This window comes from Callithrix jacchus, chromosome 14 (assembly GCF_049354715.1).
Source record: "Callithrix jacchus isolate 240 chromosome 14, calJac240_pri, whole genome shotgun sequence".
Classification (NCBI taxonomy): domain Eukaryota; kingdom Metazoa; phylum Chordata; class Mammalia; order Primates; family Cebidae; genus Callithrix; species Callithrix jacchus.
This window is the reverse complement of record NC_133515.1, coordinates 108,410,943-108,428,820: the sequence shown is the minus strand read 5'-3', so window position 1 is coordinate 108,428,820 and position 17,878 is coordinate 108,410,943. Positions and strand designations below refer to the sequence as shown.

The 17,878-nt window shown below is 38.6% G+C and overlaps 1 pseudogene; it reads right to left on the bottom strand.

Moving 5' to 3' along the window:
- Positions 1-2,660: 2,660 nt before the first annotated feature.
- LOC118147650 (U1 spliceosomal RNA) lies at positions 2,661-2,810 on the bottom strand (annotated as a pseudogene).
- Between the last annotated feature and the right edge of the window lie 15,068 nt (positions 2,811-17,878).

Sequence of the window (17,878 nt, the reverse complement as noted above, 5' to 3'; positions counted from 1 at the left end):
TATTTGCCTGGAAACCAATCTTTAATCATCCACACACAAGCTTGCTCTCTATGTGAGGGATTTGCAATGTTAGTTACCCAGAAATGGTGTTTGCTTTAGACCTTTGTCATTAAATCTGTTATAAAATAAGTACGAGAGCCTCTGGCATTTGCAGGCTGCGCAGCCAGACTCCCTCTTCGGGGTCTTTAAGTCTCTGTATGTCCTGGGGTCCCTAGCCACACTCTCACAGGAAAAACACCTGTGTCTGTGAACTTCCGCCATCCGTCACTCAGCCAGAGTCTGCAGGTTAGATTCGAAACCAAAGTGTTTTGATTACTAGTGTGAGTCACCATGCCCAGTTCCATGAAGTTTATTTTTTGTTTTATTTTATTTTGTTTTGTTTTTGAGATAGAGTCTCGCCTTGTCACCCAGGCTAGAGTACAGTGGCACGATCTCAGCTCACTGCAGACTCTACTTCCTGGGTTCCAGTGATTCTCTTGCCTCAGCCTCCTGCACAGCTGGGACTATGTGCACCTGCTACCACACCTGGCTAATTTTTGTATTTTTAGTAGAGACAAGGTTTCATCATATTGGCCAGGCTGATCTTGAACTCCTAATCTTGTGATCTGCCTACCTTGGCCTCCCAAAGTGCTGAGATTACAGGCATGAGCCACTGTACCCAGCCTACCTCGAAGTTTTTAATACACCGTGGCCTCATTAGATGGAACAGAAGAACTCAGTACTATAAGTCATGATTCTGTTTTTCCTGTTTCTTGTTTTCCCTCCCTTGCTTCCCTATTTCTTTTCTTCCTTCCTTTCTTCTAATCTACAATCAGACAATATAATATTAGTTTTCAAACTGTTAAGGCTGCCAGGCAGGTTAAAATTTAATATATGTGTAATTTAAATAGTGGAAAAGTAGAAGAGAATCTTCAAGTAAATGGCTCAGCAGCTGGGTCAGCCTATTGTATTGCAAAATGAGCCTTGAACTTAATGTGAGAAGATCTGATGCTCTACTGAGGCTTGCTGCTGTTGCACTGAAGAGAAGTTCACTCAAAGTAGCTTAGGAAAAGCAAGTGTCATGGTAGAGATATTGAGATCACACAAGAACTGAACAAGACCAGCAACCCAGCTGGACTTGCTAATGGGCTGGAAAATGAAGCCAGAGATTTGCTCTGGAATGAAAGCCGATCTTGAGCATAAATTGGAATCCCTCAAGAGTCAGGTAGGTAATGCAATTGCTTGAAGTGTCAAGGTGTGAGATAATAGAGGAGCATGAGGCTGTGGTGCACTGGCAAATGCCAGACTTACCTAAAAGCATAAAAATCAAATGCTTTAGATAGAAAGCTGGACCAACATCATGAACCCACCTGTTTGAGACTTTTGCTAAAGGAGTTACTACCCAGTTTTCTATGCCAGGGCCATTACAATGTCTTCTTTGTGGTCTTTTCCAGTCTTCTCTATTGAACAATCTGCCTCTTGTGTTGACTCATTGTTTCTGACCCTTAATAACCTTTGCTTGTGTAGCGTTTATTTGAGATTTCCTCTGTCTTCCACAGGATGGCATTTCTCAGCATATTTTGATCTCCTTTTTCTACTACCACTAATAACTGCATTCTCCTCTTAGTTTCCAAATGAATATTCTGATTGTTATTCTAGGGTTCCTGATTACTCTAGTTAATCAGTAGCCCAAGAATAGGGTGCTCACCTCTTGGCCCTTTCAACTGTAGGTAAAAAAATTCAAGTGAGAATACTTGAGGTTCGTGAAATAGAGAATGTTAACCCAAAACACAAACATGAAACTAATCCAAAGATTTAGGACCTCTTTGAGTGACGAACGTTGTATTCTGCCTGTAGTGGCAGCGAGGGGGTGGTGACACTAAAAAATATGACCTCCACTTCTGTGTGCAGTGCATGGCCTATGCAGCAGGATGCAGTGGGCCTGGTAGAATCCCTGCTAAAATTGCAGAAATAAAAATCCGTCAGGTTTGTTGGCTTGTGTCTGTAGATCTAGTTACTCAGGAGGCTAAGGTGGAATATCACTTGAGCCCAGGAAGTTGAAGCTACAGTTGCCTATGATCATGCCACTCCACTGCAGCCCTGGCAACAGAGAGAGACTCTGCCTGTATCGAATAATAAAAAAATAAAATAAACAATAAAATGGTGGGGATAGCAAATATAATGCGCGTGTCCAGTGACCATGACCTAACTGAATTAGAACTTGATTCTGGACTGTTTGGGGAAAATGTTCACAGTTCTGTGTCTTGCTTTCTTCTGCACAAAAATACTTCAAGTGTTGTGTGTTGGGGATTAGATGTTTGACAATAGCATTCCCAGTCTAAGTATCTTAATGATACTATGAAAGGACCGAGTTCCTCTGAACATGGAAATTCCGTAGAAATATTATACTGCTATGTGGACTATACAAAAGGATTCAGGGAATGGAAAAATAGAAGTGTTGCAATATTAATAACTGTAATCCTTAAAATAGGCATTAATATGTAATGGTATAGGATTGTCAACAATAATAAAAACCACCTAGGATTTGCCAAAATTGTGCAAAGTACTTGATTCTTCCACAAAGCACAGGTTATTCTCACAGTCAATAAAGTAAATGAATGATATTATTAACCCAAAAATGAGGGTTCAGATGTAACGTGACTTTGTCACAATGAGTTTTCACTGTAATAGCCAAATTATTACAGTAAAAGCAAAAGGTTTTATTCTTTAAAAAAACTCGCAGGGATCAGCACATCTGGAGTGCAGGGGATAAGCCTTGCCCTGGGAAAACCACCTTCGTGACCACGGTCTCTCCCCTGCCAGATAAGTATAAAAGTTTTTATTCTAATAATTATGTGAGTATCAATTTGTGTTCAGTAAGGATTATTTTATTTTGTGGTACTCAGAGAATAAATAAACTGTAGTAGTTCCACAGTACAGACAAACACACATTGTTGAATGCCTGCTATGTGCCAAGGATTTTTGTAAATACCGGGCTTGAGATAAATAGACACAGTTTTTGGACTCTTGAGCCTAAAGTGCATTTCAGTCTATTTGCAAATAAATTTCTCTTTATCTTGTAGAGCCAATTAATGGACCACCAAATAATATTGTGGGTTTAAAATATCTGGTGTAAACTACTTTGTTGGATAATGTAGCAATATATAAATGAGTTATAATATGGTTCCAATGACCAAAAAACATATATTCAAATTAACAAAATAAAACAAGTACATGAGAAGTTAAGAAACAACAGGAGTATTATTTCACAAAATTATAATATAGCAATTATATATATAGCTTAAATCAGGTTAATTAATCAGTAGCAAACATTCTGGGCCACTGACATAGAACATGTCACTTCCACGTGAATTGGCCTGTATGGCTGTCTCCTGCAACATTTCCACCTGCAAGATGGCTGCAAAGTATGATTTTTCAAGTTTTCTTATTACTCTTGTTATTCTTTAGACATGCTATATAGACAAGCAATACAACTATGTAAGCACTCAGTTGTGACACAGGACAAATATATATTTAAAACTCTAATACTGTAAATGGCATTTCACAAGTCATTTTAAAAAGTCTGGAATTATTTATCATCAAGAGAAAACATGCTTCTCCATTGATGAAGTTTTTCTAAATTACCAATCAGGAAATACAGATCCATGGTAATTTACTATTAGTATGCAAATGAAAGATCTAATCAGCACAAGGCTAAATTCTATGTCAATTTATATTAATCATTTTTTAAACCACATTTTTAAAAAGTAAGTTTGTTTGTTATATATAGAGAGAAATTACATACTGCATCATGTCCATGATGACTAAATTTATTGAATTTGGCAGATATAATCAGCAAATTTTATTTGACATTTTAAACAAAAAAACTGACATAAAAAGAATCTAATGTAAAGGATCTGTAGTCCAAACATTTTAATCTTTAAACTTAATGACAAATTCATAAAATTGTGGAGATAACATATCTTTAAATTATGTCAACTGGACTTGAGGTTTCTTAATATGGAATGTGGCATTTTGAATATCAGCAAATCACTAGATCTTCCTATCAGACAAACAATACTGAAATGAAAAAAAAGAAAATTATTGTTTACAGCTAGTATTTTTTTAGTACCTACTATGTGCTAAGTATTATTCTAGGTATTAGGAATATAACAGGAAAAAGATATCTTTTTCTCGGAGAGCATCGATTTGGATAAAGAAAGTTAAATAAATAGATAAATAGTGTGCAGAGTTTGTTAAGGATTATTGGCAGTTTTCATGAAACAAAATTAGAGCAAAGACAGAAAGAAATGGATGGAATAAGCCAGTGAGGTATAGGGGAGCCGTTATCGTGCAGTCCCAAGGGAAGCAGCCTAGTCAGATCTTTGCAAGCCAGAGCTGGAGGCCCGGATTAAGAATGGGGATGGGGTGGTAAAGGGGGAGGGGCAATGGCTTCAGAGCTCTGAGGCATTTGCTCTGAGTGAGAAGGGGAGTAACTGGTGCGCTTCTGAATATAAAGTGGCCAAAATGTAAGTATTTTCTCTGTGGAACCACATTGCACAAGAGTGGAAGAGAGAAAGCTGGGGTTTATTGAGAGATTATCCTAACAGCCAAGTCAGAAAAGAATGGCTGCTCTGAGGAAGATTTAGTAGTAAAAGGGGTGAGAAGTTCTCATAACCCCAATCTATTTTGAAAATATGTATAGTAACTGGCTTTGTGGGTGATTTTCTCATAGGATACAACAGAGAGAAGTTGAAAAAGTGTAACCTCAAGTTACAAGTCTGGAGTATCTGGAAGAGAGGCGTTGCCATTTGTGGAGATGAGGAAGACTTGGGGATGCAAGGCTGGGGGTGGGAGTGGAGAATTCAACCTTTGAACATGTTAACTTTCAGAAATCTGAGAAGCCCAGGACAGGGCTCGAGTATGCAGAATCGGAAACGTAAAGGATGAAATTAAACAGGAGAGAGAAATGTGTGCATCTTCAGCAGAACTGATCATATTTAAAGTCATGAGACTAGAACTTTAAGCACTATATACGATTTATTTAAATTTTGAATGTGCCAATACCCAGCTGTTTTGGTTACTGGAGCCCTAAGTATTGGGCTTAACACCTGGGTGATGAAAGAATATGTACAGCAAACCCCTGTGACACAAGTTTACCTGTGTAGCAAACCTGCACTTGTACCCCTGAACTTAAAAACTAATCATTCTACATTATAACGTGCATTTCTTTATGAGTGGTACTGAGTATATCAGCTATAAAGCAGTCATCTGCTTATAACTTGTAAAACTATATTTTATTTCCAATATTTTATTGTAAAAATAACCTTAAAAAAATCAACTTAAACATTTAAAAAGTTCGACACATTAAAAAAAAAACAAGAAAACAAAGAAAGTTGCTACTCATCTGTTTTCTTCTGGTCACTCTTTTACAGAATTTTTCATGGTTGTAATTATTTTGTTGACAAAATTACTTCTTTTGTTGTTGTTGTTCATACTTATATCCTAAGAACAACATTTTAACTTTATGATCATGAAGAGTATGTCACAATGTGATAAACTTCACTTATATTCCACATTTTGTATTGCTGTAGAAAGAGTGTCGTCGTTTCATTTAGGGACCATTCCAGGGGGCCTTGTGCAGATATCAGCAGTCTGGCTCTGTGATGGTGAATTTTTTGTATCAGTGGATTATGGGGTGCCCAGATATTTGGCTAAACATTATTTCTGGGTATGTCTGTGAAGTATGTTTCCAAATGAGATGAGCATTTGAACTAGTAGTAGACTCAGGAATATTGATTGCCCTCTGCAATACAGCTGAGCCTCATCCAATCCATGGAGGGCCTGAGTACAGCAAAGGGCAAATGAAGGCAGAATTTGCCTTCTCTTCTGCCTGACTGCTGAACTGTGCCATCCGTCCTCTGGGCTCTCACTAGGATTTACATTGCAGTGCTCCATGTTCTCAGGCCTGCAGGCTCAGACCAAGACTCCAACTCAGATTCTAGGATTTATTCCATTTTTCCTTGGTCTCCAGTTTGAGGACAGAAAAATTGTGGGGTTTCCCAGGCTCCATAATTGCAGGAGCCAATTCCTCATACTAAATCTGTTTGGTTTTTTTCCCTGGAAAACCCTGACTAATAAAGGTTCATACCGAGTAGAGAGACAGAGATAAAACAAATGTGTACCGATGCCGTGTGAGCTTCTTCAGCAACAGAAAAACACTGGGCCAGAGGATGTGCCTGTCATTGCCGGCCCTAACCGAGCTGCCACTTAGCTTGGGGAACACCAGCAAATCACTGGAGCTGCTCACATGATTTAAGAAAGGAAGGGCTGGACTAAATCAGTCATTGTGATACTCCTTTCAAAAATACACATGGGACCATCAGAGTGCAAAGAAAGCAAAGAAAAGAACACAGCTTTTAGGGCAATTTAAGTCCCCATTCTTGGTGGAATTTAGTTGCAAAAATCTGCATTATTTGAGGAACCAGTGAGGAAACACCTGCAGAAAGAACAATTTGAAAACCATTAAATTCTACAGTCTCTACGTTTCTGTTTTCTACTACGATAGCGGATAATGGCTTTAGAATTGTGAGTACTAAGCACAGTGATTAAGAACATAGATTTTTTAACCATAAAGACTTACATCCGGAACATTTCTTCACACGTAGGCATTGTACCCGACAGGGTTGGCTGATGCGTAGGCATGAAGACAGGATAGGGCAAAGCCAGAGCTGTTTCTTTGCGTGAACACCCTCCTTTTCACCCCAAATAGGCAAACATCTCTGAAGTCATAATGGCTCAGCCAACGCCAACAGGCTTGAAAGAATTCAATGTTTGCAAACCAGAGCCTTCTCAATGATATGTTTCATCATTAATCTAACAGTTCTCAAATCTTTCCAACAGCAGGAATGTTTTCTTCAAAAGCAGAGATCTATCAAATCTCTCTAGTACTGAAAACGAACTAAGGGCAAGACTGGAGAATGAGAAAGCAATCCTTTTCCTCTCTGCTTTTCCCAGAAAACCCTTCCACTGGCAGTGAGGCCAGTGCTCACTCTACTTTGACTGAACTGTCCCACCAATGGTAAGGACTCTGAGGAAATCTCAATTATCTCTCATGGGAGCTACAGTGGAGTAGAAATGGTCCATCCGTAGCACTGCCACTGATACTGAGAGAGGAAATTATGCTCAGCACTGTTCTATATCATCAATATTCTGACCTCCCATCAGATTATATATTTTAGTTCAAACTTAACAGCCATCAATGTTCGTTCTCTTTGAAAATGTCTTCTCTATTAGCACTATTTTTTTTAAAAAAATGAGACATAATTTCTGGGTTTCTTTTTATGAGTTGATTAAAACTCATTCATATTCATGGGGACATAGAAAGATTAACTTCATGTACCTTAAAATAGAGTTAAAGAAGTAATAAGCCTTAATTTATTTCCCAATAAATTCCAGACAGAGCAGTTATTTTTTATTAAAATAGTTTATATGACATCAAGTCTAACAAATTTCTAAAAAAATCACATAGAAAATTACAGAAAAGAATAACATATCCAGTTGTTCATTAAATTGAGGTTCATTTTCTTAATGTCCCAATTGTAATTATTTTTGGTTCTTTTGATTTTAAAGTCTTCTGTTTTCTTAATTGATAAGCTGAACTGAGTCTATCTGAAAGCAGGTAGAGTAGAAATCTTAAATAAATTCAAAATCATTCCAAAACCTTTTCCAACTTTAGCTTTCAGCAATTAATTCTTATGTTCTCTACAGCTCTCCTTTAACCAGATGCCTGTATCAGAAAATGTATCAGTAGCATTTCAGGAGGATTCAATTTTAAGGAAATGTTTTAGAGAAAGAAGGTGAAAGAGAAAGAGTCCCAAATAAATGTATAGTAAGTAATAATTACGGTGTGTTTGTGTGTGTATATACATATTTCATATATATATTTCATATAGATTTCAAAACCTACACTTGCAAAATTTCATTTCAGAAAGAAAAGCCTATCAAACCATATCATTTTAATTATACTTATATTACCCGGGGACTATGAAAGCGTATATTAAATTAATGAAATGGATTGCCTTGGTTCCACAGTGGTTATTAGCAAGAAGAGCTCCCAGTTTTCATATTATGTACATCACTAACTTTAATTGCATTAGGCTGAGCTGGGAGAACTATTTTTAGGAAATATTTCATCCTCAATACAATTTCTGTTGGCTGTCTGCTTTCCACTGCTCCAGGACTGAGAATTCTCTCAGAAATGTTAACTTATCATTTCTGTCAGTCATGCTTCACACTTACCACCTAACGAAAACTACCCCAATGACTTGGCTTAGGCTTCTAGGAGGACAGCAACGGAGCAGGACAGGTGGGACTTCCTTGTTGGCATTCAGGGACAAGTGCATGGTCACACAACACCTGGATGTGCACACACGTGTGACCTGACACAAGGACACAGAGGGACAGTGACAAACCTGGGATTCCTGCAGCTCCGGGAGGTTGCTGCCCACACAATCCAGAATGTGAAGAGGTTATAAAATAAAACCCTAAGGCACAGAGTAAATGAGCTCTCTGATATTTGTACCCAGCAACTCACCGAGGTTTCTGAGTCTACCCTCAAACTGCTGGTGGACTCTGTGATGGTAAATACAGGCTGTTTAATGCCGTAGTATTTCTGGTGCCAAGGTCTCTACTTGAATCGAGGAGTTAGAAACCTGAGAAATAATGTAGAAATTATGTACTCCAGAGCTTCCACTTGATATAGATAAGTTCACTGTGAACAGTTGACATAGCTTTTGAGAAGGAAAATTTGGCAGGGTCTCTTGACATTTAAGACATGCATATCTTTCAGCAGGCAAGTTGTCTACTTAGAAATATATCTATCTACATGCTCATAATGTGAGCAATGATGCATGTGGAGTACTGTTTATAATTAAGAGAAAACAGAAAAAACTTGAATACTTAGTAATAGGAAACATTTAAATAAAGTAAGGTGTATTCATACTACAAAACGGCATACTTTTTTTTATTTTAATATGACTCAGATTATATATTGTAAGGCCTGCAATATTTATTAATTGAGGAAAACAATTCACAGTATTCTAGATTGAATATAACTCTACTTAGGTAAAATAGACTATGTAATGCCATTTATAAATTAGGTAACACACAAAAATTTCAAGTATGTGAAATTTACATTTCTGCATTATGCATATTTTATATACATATGAGAAATATTTGCATATATATTACATATGTGCGTAAACATGCATACACATATACATAACTTTAAGAAAGGTTAAATGATACACTGTTAATAGAGATGAGAAATGAGGAAAGAATGGGTGATGGGTATGGGTGTCATACATTGTAATTTTATGTTCCTTTATATTTTTCATTTTACCATGATAACAGTGTATTCGTATATTATTGCATAACGAAAAAAAACATGTACAGATTTTTTAAAGAAGGTACAACCAAGAGAAGAAGTGACTTGCTGCTGAAAATCATTCCACAAGTTTATGGTGGAGCTGAAATAAGACAGAGAGGGAATGAGCATTCTGGGATAAAATCATGACTGTCACAGATCTCAGAACTGAGAGAGACCTCAGGACTTGATAATAATGGCAAACCCTTGTCTATTACTAACAGTACTCAAGATACTGCTTCAAGTGCTTTACGCATATTAATATATTTAATCCTCAAAACAATCCCATTAGGTGCCCATTGATATCTCATTGGTAATACATTTGCAATATGGGCATTGTAATCCTCCTTCTGCTATGCATACCCTACATTTGCTTCCTCAGTCTGCCTCTGAGGTTGGCTTTGTTCAATGAGACAAGAGGAAAAGACATAAGCAGAAGCTTGAAAAGTCCTTGGAGGTCAGGGCCTCTCTGTTCTTACCACTGGGACCCCTCCAACATCATGTGAAAGAGCCTAGACTTCCTTCCAGGCCAAAGAAACACGTGGTGAGAGCTTGAGTCATCCTTGCCAAATTATCGTCCATCTGAGCCCTGAGACACAGGAAAAGAGGCCTTCCCAGACCATCAGGAATGCTGAGGGGCCTAACTGCTCACAGACACAGCCCCTGTTTCTCAGATAAGGCAACTGAAGCCAGATAATTTGTAAGTGACAGAGGAAATAAATCCAAGCAGTTAGTTCTACACTCTAGCTTCTTAATCACCAAGCTATGTATCTGATTGGCACTTATGATAAGGAAAGAGGCATCCTGCATCATGAAGCGGGTTTGTCCCAAGGAAGGGGGCAGCAGCAGCATAGGATGGGAGAGGCCACGTCAAAAGGTCAGAGGTGGAAGCATTTATGTGCTCAGGTGTATGTCTTTGGTGGACGTGAAGTAAAAAAGTAAGAACAAACCACCCTAGAGGGTTTAACAAGAACAATGACTGGCAAACACAGGCTGACCACCAAACCCATCCTACCACCCGTTTATATCAAGTCTTACTGGAACACAATGGGCTCATCGGTTTCTACATTGCCCGTGGCTGACGTCACATTACAACGGCAGAGTTGAGCAGTCTCGACATATGGCTTACAGAGCTGAAAAATATTTATTATTAAGAGATTTTTAGAGAACATTTGCCAACTCATGAGGTAGAAAGGAAGACAATTAGTGGGGTCTAGAGATAAAGTTGGAGACCCAGATGTTAGTTATCAAGGGACTCTACCGGAGGCTGAGAAATTTAGATGTCACATGACATGTCATTAGAGAACTGCCCCTGGACCCACATGAAGGAGAGAAGAGGAGCCCTGAGAAAATGGTGTCTTGAAAATAAAACTGGAGTGAAGATAAACCAGTCTGGAGACCAGCAATAGGTGGGTCAGAAATGATGACAATGATGCCAGGTCTAGGCTAGGAGTGATCGAAATATCCAGGAGAGGAGGATGAGGATGCAGCTTTGGGGTGAAGCAAAAATTGCCCAGATGCCAATGATTCTTGGTTCTGTGACCGGCTAATACCTCATTCATCCTATTGCAATGCGTGAGAGGTGATTTTGCAGTCACCTCTGCAAAATCAGGTACTAATTAGTACTGGTGCAGAAGTAAAGGTAATGACCATTAAAGGTAACGGCAAATGTCATTAAAGGTAATGGCAAAACTGTAATTACTTTTACACCAACCTAATACTTTGTTATTAGGTTGGTGCAAAATGTCAGTCTCATGTTTTACTTCTTACACATTAGAGTACTAATGTTTTGCCATTACCTTGGATGGCAGAAATCACAATTACTTTTGAACCAACCTAATACTAGGAAGCAGCAGTAAATCCTGCACCTTCCCACCTCCCTAGAGGAGACTGTGATTTTCACCATCACACTCGTCTTATTCTCTCCCCCAGGTTTTGAAAGAACTTCCACCCACCACTGTCTGAAAGCAGGGAAGCTAGGCAGAGGGCCTGAGCCAATCTCGAATTCCAATATATATGAACTTGTATCTTGCTAGGTTTACCGTATTTGATCACATTAAGATTCCTTCTTTCACATTAGGAAATTTAGTCTCAGAAAATGTGTCCCATCAAATATTGCACAAATGAAAAATGTGTAGAAGAGAAGAAAATTAAGTCTGGGTGAATCTATTCCCAAAGTCTTTATTTTTTCAGCTAACGTGTGAACAATGGGCAATCTTTTAACTTTATGTCTAATTTGCAGTACAAAATCTATAGTTTACTATCAAAATTTACCTTTTCCTCCATTCTGTGGCACTAGAAAGGGTAAGTTTTGATCAAAGGTGGCCTCCTCTGAGCCCTCTTCTCAACCAGCCTCAAACTTAGCCAGTAAGAACTATAGACTCTCAACACTAATGTTTTTGTCCACTCTTCTCACCTGCCAGCACATTAAGAGACTTGAAAGCACTAGCATAGTGTCTAATAGCTCAAGACCATGTCTCTAGGACAACTCCAGGCCCCTTTTAAATTTCTGCCTGGGAAACCCCAAGGCTGCTGCCCAAAAAACTGGCTGTTTGTTTCAGCCAATACCTGAAGACAGGGCGGTGTCTCCCAGTCTTCATGGGAGGAAAGAAACCTAACTTCCATAAGAAAAGACTAATCACATTGACCAGCCAACGTCTCCACCTTCCTTTTTGTAGATTTCCACCTCCCTGCCTCTGCTGCCATACTGGCTAATTCCCCTTCCTACTCCCTAGTTCTCGCTTTAAAATGTCCAGTCACTCCTGCAAAAACCAGGAGGAGCTTGGTTTCCAGGACTCTCGCCCCTATTGCAATAGGCTGAATAAAATCTTCTTTCCTCTCCTTCCACTTGTGTCCTGCCTTATTTATCTGACAGTTTCCCTTTGTCCCGTCCTCCATTGGACCCACTCCTGCCCCACAGCTGAACTTTAAACAGAAGGCAATTTTCTTCAGCAATGTGATCTTCATTACACATTTCCTTAGCCCAGTGATTTATTACCCAAACCTTGCCATGTGAGACATACTCCCCACATTTTTCCAGGTGAGGAGACTGAGGTTCAGAGAAAATAAATCATAGAGTAACAAACCAATCAAGTTGTAAGACGTCAAAAGGAAGTAAACCCAAATCTCTCAAACACTGGGTTTGAGTGCTGTTTTCTGGGAACCGGATAGTTGACAAAGTCTCTCTCTCTCTTTTTTTTTTTTTTTTACTGAATACTTTTTTTTTCTTTTTTAATTTTTTTATTGCATTTTAGGTTTTGGGGTACATGTACAGAACATGCAAGACAGTTGCATAGGTACACACAGGGCAGTGTGTTTTGTTTGCTTTCTCCCCTTCACCCACATTTGGCATTTCTCCCCAGGCTATCCCTCCCCACCTCCCCCTCCCACTGGCCCTCCCCTTTTCCCCCCAATAGACCCCAGTGTTTAGTACTCCCCTCTCTGTGTCCATGTGTTCTCATTTTTCATCACCCGCCTATGAGTGAGAATATGTGGTGTTTCATTTTCTGTTCTTGTGTCAGTTTGCTGAGGATGACATTCTCCAGATTCATCCATGTCCCTACAAATGACACAAACTCATCATTTCTGATTGCTGCATAATATTCCATGGTGGATATGTGCCACATTTCCCCAATCCAGTCTATCATCGATGGGCATTTGGGTTGGTTCCAGGTCTTTGCTATTGTAAACAGTGCTGCAATGAACATTCGTGTGCATGTGTCCTTATAGTAGAACGATTTATAGTCCTTTGGATATATACCCAGTAATGGGATTGCTGGGTCAAATGGAATTTCTATTTCTAAGGCCTTGAGGAATCGCCACACTGTCTTCCACAATGGTTGAACTAATTTACACTCCATTGACAAAGTCTTAACGGAAGTTAGCATTTGAATGTTGTCCTGAGCTGATGGCTCTCATTATCAAATGAAAAGAAAGATGAGAAGTTTGTAATTGAGGCTTCTCATCTCATCCCACCCAGCTGATCCTAGAAAGTCACTGGCTCCTGCAGGACATCTACTGCTTTGGGTTTTGTTCACTCAGCTCCAAGATAAAGACATCTCTTCACCCGTTTCTTTCATGAAATGATTTTAATTCTTCCATGGTGCTGAGCATTCTTCTGTGAATGTCACTGAGAGACACAGAGTGACATTTTCTCTGGAGAACTGCACACCCAGCAGCTCATCCATGCCCTCCTTCTACCCAGAAGGCTCAGAGTGACTAAGCTTCAGATCACATTGTTTTTTTAAAGAATCTATTGTGTAAACATGATTATTTTTCTGTGATCATCTAAAACTCCTAAAGTTGGTTTGCATGATCTAATGCTAAGACAACTATTCTTTGTCCTCTATTTCTGTAAATGGGTTTCTTGGTTTAAAGTGCAGGTCTTAATATCTAGTCCAGTTTAATTATATCTTATTTGGCTCTTTTATATTGTCTTTGATCGCAATCAGAGGTGGCTGGTTAAAACCATATGTAGTTTTGTTCAATTTAAGACCCCAAGTGAATATATCCTCAAACTCTTCCATTACTTTATAAGAAAACTGCCAGTGGGTGCGCAGCTCCTATGTGAGTAATTCCCATTTCTGCGCTCAGGAGCATGGCAGGGGCATCAATTTCCACTCTGTGGGAAAGAGCGCTTTGTTTTTACACTCCATACATTTCGCACTGGCAGGTTTTTTTTTCTTTTCCAGAGATAGTGAGATCAATTGTGTTCTGTAATTTAAAAAAATCTATTAGTGTCATGAATCAATGATATGTCGTGTAAAGAAAATGTAATTAGGCAAATCTAATCGAAGTCATGGTAAAGGCGCACCAAATATTTTACCCCAAATTAGCATAATAATAACAACTAATATTTGCCACATGCTTTACACTAAATTTATTCCCTAATTTGATAAGCATGATACTATTTAATAACGTGTATACCGGTGGTATTATCTACCTTACAGTGCAGATGAGAAAACTAAGAAGTATACATGCTGGCAATATGTCTGATGTCACAAAGCTAGTTTATATTTGCACAAAAATTCCAATGGAGGAATGTCTGGTTCATGGTGGTGAACTAAATACCCTTTAACTCACAACCCCAAATGAGACAAATACAGGTTTAACTCTCCCAAAATGGTAATTACATTTAATGCAAACACAATGAATAATCCAATTAAAAATAGAATATTAGAAAATAGATGTTGCTAAAAGATGAACATTTAAATATAAGCAGAGATAAATGTAAAAACTGAAGAAAGGGAAAAGAGAACCAAAGGAAAGCTGGTATATCTACTGTAATTTAAGACAAAGTAATTTTTCTAGCAAAAACAACAACAATAACAAAATTACTAGAAAGTTTGACAGACATTTCAAAATAATAATAGAAATCAATAGAAAGACACATGGTTCTAAATGTGTATGCACTTACTAACCCAGATTCAAAATGTATAAAGCAACAGTTGATAAAATTAAGAGGACATAATAGCAAATCCACAGTCAACACTAAAAATTTTACCACACGTCCCTAGCCATTATATTTCAACAGAAACATAATATTGAATAAATTTAGCCAGATACGAATATGTGTATATTAATGATTGCTTTTACAAAATGTTCAACAATAGGCAAAACTAATCTATGCTGACGGAATTCACGGTTGTGCTAATCTTTGCGAAGATGGTGAGTACTTACCTCGAGAAAGGTCAAGAGGGGATCCATGTTTCTGTTCGTTTTAGATTCCTCAACTGAGGTATTGTTCACTTCATGGACATCCATAGAGCCATAGCATCACGATGTATATTCAGGCTTGTACATTTGTTTTAGTTTTGTAAATAAGGCAAATTATTTCTCTCTTCTGCTCTCAACCCCCTGATATTTCCCCCCAAACTGTGAATAACTTTGAACAGGTAGCCATTGACTTCATTGGCTCCCCTGGTAAGTCTCAGTTCAGACAACCTAGAGCCATATCACTGACATACCAGGCAGCGACCAAACTGCCTACCGCCCACTCCAACCCCAAAACCCTTGCTTCTCCTTGGACATCCAAAGCAATTCCGTTCTTAGAATGCTCTTTCAAGAAGGTGCTTCTCCAAAATATTTTGCTTCCTCATTTGAGTTGCTAATGTGACCTTATCAGAAAGGCCTTCCCTGACCGTCGTATCTAAAGTAGAAACCTCCTTGAATTTTTAGTTTCTTTGCCCTTCTTGAATGTTCTTCACTGAGGTGATCCCTATGTACAATTATATTGTATGTCTGCTTGTGTATTTCTTGGCTACTCCCCTAGGGGCAGAGTTATGGTATTTATTTTTCACTTTTTTCTCAGAACTTCTATGTGAGGTACTCAGTGTTGAAGAATGGAATGAATGAGTGAAATGAGCTAATGTGCCATCTTTCATGGCCGGAGTTTAATATTCATCAACTAGAATATTATTCCAACCACGTTATTTAACTCTGTAGAGATAACCAGAATGAAATAAAATATAAACCGTGTGAGATTTGGACGTGATAGAGAATTGTTGCTTATCATTACAGGAATTTTTGTATTATTTACTATTGAATTTAACATATTTTTATGTTTTTGGTTTTAAGACATGAACAAATAGGGGGAATTAAAAACTGTAGGAAACTGGCTCTAAGTTCCATTATTTTGCTATAGACTCTACTCTTTCTTATCTGTCATCTTTAGCTTAACAACTGTTTCTACTAGATGCTATCGACACTGATGTATTTACAATATTCAGCCACTTTTAAGGGCACAGTAGCCTTTCATAACCAAATGGGATTGTTCTAAACACAAGGGAAAATCCCTGCATTAACCATGGCAAGAATGCAGCATCTCCATCAATACACAGGAAAACGGAAAACATCCACAGAGGGTACTGAAGTGTAGGGAAATAAGACACCTTTTATTTTCTTCAGCAAACGGGAGACCTTAGTCTAGGTATTTATTTTTAATATGTGCTGACTCCTCATCTAAATAGACATTTTATTTAAATAAAACTCAATATCAGTTTGAGTAGAAAAATGGGCTAACATTTGTGTATACATTTTGTTTGATATCTTATTAAAAGTGCCGTGTATACAGATTGAAAGAATGCTTCCTGGCCAGGTGCGGTGGCTCAAGCCTGTAATCCCAGCACTTTGGGAGGCCGAGGTGGGTGGATCAGGAGGTCAAGAGATCGAGACCATCCTGGTCAACATGGTGAAACCCCGTCTCTACTAAAAATACAAAAACTTAGCTGGGCATGGTGGTGCGTGCCTGTAATCCCAGCTACTCAGGAGGCTGAGGCAGGAGAATTGCCTGAACCCGGGAGGTGGAGGTTGCGGTGAGCCGAGATCGCGCCATTGCACTCCAGCCTGTGTAACAAGGGCGAAACTCTGTCTCAAAAAAAAAAAAAAAAAAAAAAAAGAATGCATTCTAATTTCTTTTACTTGCCATATGTCTTTGATGGGTTGTCTTGTAATGTGTGACAAGGCTTTAGTAATCATTAAGTCAGAGTTCAACAGGGAAGAAAACCAAATCAATAAAAATATTGCAGACGTTGCATTTCCTTTAAGGCACATGTGTTGAGATTATTTTTCTTTTTACTTTTCTGTAAAACCCCGATTTTTCCAAGCAAAAACAATCTAATTGTTCTGTCAAGAAAATCAAACTGATTACAGCCACATGGTGTGTCTTCCATGAATGAAAATCAGAGAGCTGCTGTGTGCTGGGTTGGTGATCTAGCAAGGGGAGGGAGCTGGGCTTCATCTCTGTCCCTGCCCCCGTACGAACCAGTGACATCCCCCTTCAACAAGCAGAGCATGAACCCATTTGAGGACAGTTCCCCCACATTTTACCACGCCTGGATTCATCTTTTAATTTGCCTATCTGTGCAAGAATGAAGTGTGTTTCTCCCAAGAGCCTTTTCCCAATCGCCCCTCTAAAATTACACATTCATTCCTTCACTTCACCATCTCAATTGTTTGCTACTTGGCAGCATTTGTAATTATTTCATTAATGTATTTTTATGTGCTTATTCTCCTCACTGGGCTCTGAGCTCCAGGATGGTAAGGACTACTTCTGTCGTTTCATTCAAGTGATTTTCCACGGCCAAATCAGTGTCTGGTGCGATAATGAGAAAAAAACAAACCTTACTGGGTGAGTAAATAAAGTGGTCGATTGAAAAGGAAGAATTGTAATAGTAGACATTTCAGTAGAAGCACTAAGTACTCAACAACGAATTGCTGAATGTGGAATGATATTTTATATTTCTAAATAACATTTCAGTTTGCAAAGTGTTTTCATATCAATTCTATCATTTGTTTCTGTCAACAACCCCGGGTAAGAGCAGAAGAAAGACTCAGAAACATTATGTGGCTGGTCCTAGGTCAACCAGCTAACAGATGACAGAGCCTGGAACCCTGGGCCTGTGTCCCCACAATGCACACTCGTTCCACTGTGCTGCAGCTGCCTCCTCAAAAGGATATTTTGTTCCTTGTCTC